Raw genomic sequence first — 5,887 nt, forward strand, 5'->3', positions numbered from 1 at the left:
GGTCTCCTCACACACACACACACACACACACACACACACACACACACACACACACACACACACACTGACCTAGACAAACTGACAAGACAGAGGAATTCACTCCTAAAGAAAGAACAAGAAGAAGTCACAGCCAAGGATCTAATCAAAACAGATATAAGTAATATGCCTGAACCAGAATTTAAAACAATGATCACAAGGATACTACCTGGGGTTAGAAAAGCATAGAAGACACTAAAAAATTCCCTTATTACAGAAATAAAAGATGTAAAACTTACTCGGGCTGAAATTTTTAAAAATCCTATGACTGAAATGCAAAACAGACTGACTGAAATGACAACAAGGAAGGATGAAGCAAAAGAATGAATCAGTGGTAAGGAAGAGAAAATTATGGAAAATAACAAAGCTTAAAAAAAAAGGGAAAGAATGGTATTGGATCATGTATGTAGACATAGGGAACTCAGTGACTCTAGAAAATATCATAAAATTTGTATCATAGGTTTTCCAGAAGAAAAAGAGAGGGGAAAAGAGGCAGAAGTTTATTTTAGTAAATTATAGTTGAAAACTTCCCTAATCTGGGGAAGGACATAGATACCTAAATCCAGGAAGCACAGAGAACTCCTATTAAATTAAACAAAACCCAGCCAATGCCAAAATATATCATAGGACAATTTGCAAAATACAGAGATAAGAAAAGAATCCTGAAAGCAGCAAGTTAAAGAAACCCCTAATCTACAAGGAAAGAAAATTCAGGTTAGCAGTAGATCTGTCCACAGAAACCTGGCAGGCCAGAAAAGAGTGGCAGGTTATAGTCAACATGCTGAATGGGAAAAAACATGCAACCAGGAATACTTTATCCAGCAAGGCTGTCATTCAGAATAGAAGGAGAAATCAAAGTTCCCCAGACAAACAAAAACTAAAGGAGATTGCGTCCACTAAACCACCTCTGCAAAACATATTAAAGCAGATTATTTGCGTGGGAAAGAAAGACCAAAAGCAACAAAGACTACAATGGAACAGAGAAAATCACCAGAAACACCAATCTTACAGGCATTACAATGGCACTAAATTCTTTTCTATCAATATTACTGTGAATATAAATGCACTAAATATTCCAATAAAAACAAATAGGGTATCAGAATGGTTTTTTTTAAAAAAGTCCCATGTATATGCTGCTTACAAATGACTCATATTAGACCTAAAGACACCTGCAGATTGAAAATGAGGGGATGGAGAACCATCTATCATGCTACTGGACATCAAAAGAAAGCCAGAGTAGCTACTTCTACCAAACTAGATTTTAAAACAAAGACTGTCTTTTTTCCAAAATAATACACGTTTAGAGGAGGCAAGATGGCAGAGAAGACTAGTTATGGGTCTGTTCAGATTTTCTATCTCTTCCCGTGTGAATTTTGGTAGTGAGTGTGTGTTTAGGAATTTGTCCATTTCTTCTAAGTTGTCCACTTTGTTGGCATATAATTTTTGATAGTATTTCCTGATAATTACTTGTATTTCTGAGTGGTTGGTTGAAATCAGTCCATTTTCATTCATGATTTTGTCTATTTGAGTGTTCCCTCTTTTCTTGTTGAGAAGCCTGGCTAGAGATTTGTCAATTTTGTTTATTTTTTCAAAAAACCAACTCTTGGTTTCATTGATCTGTTCGACTGTTTCTTTGGTTTCTATATTGTTTATTTCTTCCCTGATTTTTATTATTTCTCTTCTCCTACTGGGTTTGGAGTGCTCCTGTTGGTCTCCCTCCCTCTAGTTCCTTTAGGTGAGCTGTTAGATTTTGGACTTGTGCTTTTTCTAATTTATTGAAATAGGCCAAGAGTTTAATGTACTTTCCTCTTAGGACTGCCTTTGCCACATTGCATTGAGTTTGGATTGTTGTATTTTCATTTGTTTCCGTATATTTTTAAATTTCTTCTCTAATTGCCTGATTGGCCCATTTGTTCTTTTGTAGGGTGTTCTTTAACCTCTGTGTTTTTGGAGGTTTTCCATACTTCTTCTTGTGACTGATTTCAAGTTTCATAGCATTGTGATCTGAAAGTGTGCATGATATGATCTCATTTCTTTTTTATTTATTGAGGGCTGCTTTATGTCCCAGTATGTGATCTATCTTGGAGAATGTGCCATGCGCACTTGAGAAGAAATTGAATTCCAAGACCTCAGCATGTAGTGTTCTAAATATATCTGTCAAACCCATCTGGTCCAATGTGTCATTCAAGTCCATTGTGTCTTTAGTGATTTTCTGTCTAGTTGATCTATCCATTGCTTTATATATTTAAGTGCTCCCATATTTGGTGCATGGACATTTATAATTGTTAGTTCTTCCTGATGGATAGACCCTGTAATTATTATATAATGCCCTTCTTCATCCCTTGTTACTGTCTTTACTTTAAAGTCCAGTTTGCCTGATATAAGATTAGCTATACCAGCTTTCTTTTGACTTCCAGTAGCATGATAGATATTTCTCCATCCCCTTACTTTCAATCTGAAGGTGTCCTCCAGTCTAAAATGAGTTTCTTGTAGACAGCATATGGATGGATTGTTTTTTTTATCCATTCTGCTACCCTATGTCTTTTGATTGGGGCATTTAGTCCATTTACATTCAGTGTTATTATTGAAAAATATGGATTTAAAGTCATTGTGTCCTTTGTGGGATTTATGTTTGTGGTGGTGTCTTTAGTACCTTGTGTTCCTTGCAACATTTCCCTCAGAGAGTCCCCCTCAGGATTTCTTGTAGGGCTGGTTTTGGGGTGACGAATGCTTTCAATTCTTATTTGGAAAGACTTTTATCTCTCCTTCTGTTCTGAAGGACTGGCTTGCTGGATAGAGGATTCTTGGCTGCATCTTTTTTCTGTTCATCACATTGAAGATTTCCTGCCATTCCTTTCTGGCCTGCCAAGTTTCAGTAGATAGGTCTGTCACCACTCTGATAGGTTTCCCTTTGTATGTTAGGACTCTCCCTAGCTGCTTTCAGAATTCTCTCTTTGTCCTTTTATTTAGCCAGTTTCGCTATGATATGTCATGCAGAAGATCAATTCAAGTTATGTCTGAGGGGAGTTCTCTGTGCCTCTTGGATTTCCTTCCCCAGCTTGGGGGAAGTTCTCTGCTATAACTTGTTCAAGGACTCCTTCAGCGCCTTTCCCTCTCTCTTCCTCTTCTGGAATTCCCATGATTCGGATATTATTCCATTTTATTGTATCGCTGAGCTCTCAAACTCTCCTTTCGTGTTCCTGGATCAGTTTATCTCTCTTTTTCTCAGCTTCCTCTTTTTCTATAATTGTGTCTTCTAAATCACTTATTCTCCTTTCTGTCTCTTCAATCTGTGCATTGGACGCCTCCATTTTGTTATGCACCTGATTTGCAGCATTTTTTAATTCATCACAACTATTTTTAAGCTCCATAGTCTGTGTAGAAATAGTTTCTCTGATGTCTTCCATGCCTTTTTCAAGACCAGCGATTAATTTTATGACTATTGTTCTAAATTCTTGTTCAGTTATTTTGCTTATATCTGTTTTGAGGAGTTCTTTAGCTGTCAATTCTTCCTGGAATTTCTTTGGAAGAGAGCTCTTCTGTTTCTTCACTTTGGTTTGCTTTCTATCTCTTGTTAGTTTCCAGAGCTTGTTATGCACTCTGTTCTCAGGTCATTCTTATCACCAGGGTGGTTGGGAGAAATCTGGCATAACTGAACAAGGTAACTGTCTAAATCTCCGTTGATGTACAGCTATGCCCACACCCTCATCCATTGGATTGACTGGATATCCATTGTGATCAATTTCCTTAGCTCACTCTTGTTGCAATTCTTTCCATCAGAAAACTAAACTTAAATATTAAATTATCTCATTTTACATATACTAGTTGATGATAAAACATTCTGAACATCTCTAACTGGTTGTTATGGTTTGAATTGTGTTCCGTCCCAAATCCATGTGTTGACGTCCTAATCAGCAATATCTCAGAATGTGTCCTTATTTTAAAATAGTGTTACTACAGGGGCACCTGGGTGTCTCAGTTAAGCGTCCGACTTTGACTCAGGTCATGATCACATGGTTAATGGGTTCGAGCCCCTGTTGGGCTCTGTGCTGACAGCTAGCTCGGAGCCTGGAGCCTGCTTCGTATTCTGTGTCTCCCTCTTTCTCTGTGACCCTCCCTTGCTCACGCTGTTTTTCGCTCTCTCTCAGAAATAAATAAAACATTAAAAAAATTAAAATAGTGTTATTACAGGTGTAATTAATTAANTAATTTTATGACTATTGTTCTAAATTCTTGTTCAGTTATTTTGCTTATATCTGTTTTGAGGAGTTCTTTAGCTGTCAATTCTTCCTGGAATTTCTTTGGAAGAGAGCTCTTCTGTTTCTTCACTTTGGTTTGCTTTCTATCTCTTGTTAGTTTCCAGAGCTTGTTATGCACTCTGTTCTCAGGTCATTCTTATCACCAGGGTGGTTGGGAGAAATCTGGCATAACTGAACAAGGTAACTGTCTAAATCTCCGTTGATGTACAGCTATGCCCACACCCTCATCCATTGGATTGACTGGATATCCATTGTGATCAATTTCCTTAGCTCACTCTTGTTGCAATTCTTTCCATCAGAAAACTAAACTTAAATATTAAATTATCTCATTTTACATATACTAGTTGATGATAAAACATTCTGAACATCTCTAACTGGTTGTTATGGTTTGAATTGTGTTCCGTCCCAAATCCATGTGTTGACGTCCTAATCAGCAATATCTCAGAATGTGTCCTTATTTTAAAATAGTGTTACTACAGGGGCACCTGGGTGTCTCAGTTAAGCGTCCGACTTTGACTCAGGTCATGATCACATGGTTAATGGGTTCGAGCCCCTGTTGGGCTCTGTGCTGACAGCTAGCTCGGAGCCTGGAGCCTGCTTCGTATTCTGTGTCTCCCTCTTTCTCTGTGACCCTCCCTTGCTCACGCTGTTTTTCGCTCTCTCTCAGAAATAAATAAAACATTAAAAAAATTAAAATAGTGTTATTACAGGTGTAATTAATTAAGGTGAGGTCATTAGGGTGGCCACAAATGTAATATGACTGGTGTCCTTATAAATGGGGACATATGGATATAGACACACACAGGGAGAATCTACCAAGTACAGTCACCATCTAATGAGTGAGAGGGCTGGTAAGAAAACCTTTAGATCCTTACCTATTCATACAAAAGTGGTATTTGATTATCTTACTAAAGATAAAGAAAATCTGAAGTCCTGTACAACACAACGACAGAGGAATAACAGGATGAGAGAGGTAAATATACAATCTATGAGCTCTGTGAAGACACCCCACCATCTGGAACCACAGAAAAAGAAATGCACCTTTGTTAATGTTCTCCTGTCCCCAGATGTGCTCTGTTACCTGTGCAACCTGCACAATGTCCTGTATAGGTCTGGCTGAGGAGAGTATGGCTGCTTCCCAAGTAATCTATTGCTTCTAATATATCCTCATCAGTAATGTTTTCAATAAAACATTTACCAAAATTTTAAATGAGGAAAATGCAAAGCCATAAGATGTTCATGAGTCCTTTTCCTGCTAGTTGGTGCCTCACCAATGTATTGTTGAATGACATGGTACATTGTCCTCTGTGCTGGATCATGAGGTCACTTTTATATCACATTTAATCTCAAAGTATGACATATTTGAACACTAAAATCTCTATATTATGCTACTTATGTTGTATACACGTGGTTTAATGATGTCATGATATGCGAACTATATACCGTGGCCACTGCCTCCCATATTTCACTCTACAGGAAACTAAAGACGCATGGCCCGTGGATTTAAAGCCTCTGAAAGCACAGTGCATACTAGGATACAGATGGGAACATACCTCAATATGTAAGAAAACTCCTGTCTGTCTGTGGCAATT

General features: G+C 37.8%; 1 protein-coding gene across 1 annotated transcript in view; it reads right to left on the reverse strand.

Moving 5' to 3' along the window:
• OCA2 (OCA2 melanosomal transmembrane protein) overlaps positions 1–5,887 on the reverse strand; it is a 354,024-nt gene that overhangs the window by 152,231 nt on the left and 195,906 nt on the right. The window lies entirely within an intron of this gene.

The sequence above is a fragment of the Crocuta crocuta genome, unplaced genomic scaffold (assembly GCF_008692635.1).
Source record: "Crocuta crocuta isolate KB4526 unplaced genomic scaffold, BGI_CrCroc_1.0 scaffold469, whole genome shotgun sequence".
In the NCBI taxonomy this organism is placed as follows: domain Eukaryota; kingdom Metazoa; phylum Chordata; class Mammalia; order Carnivora; family Hyaenidae; genus Crocuta; species Crocuta crocuta.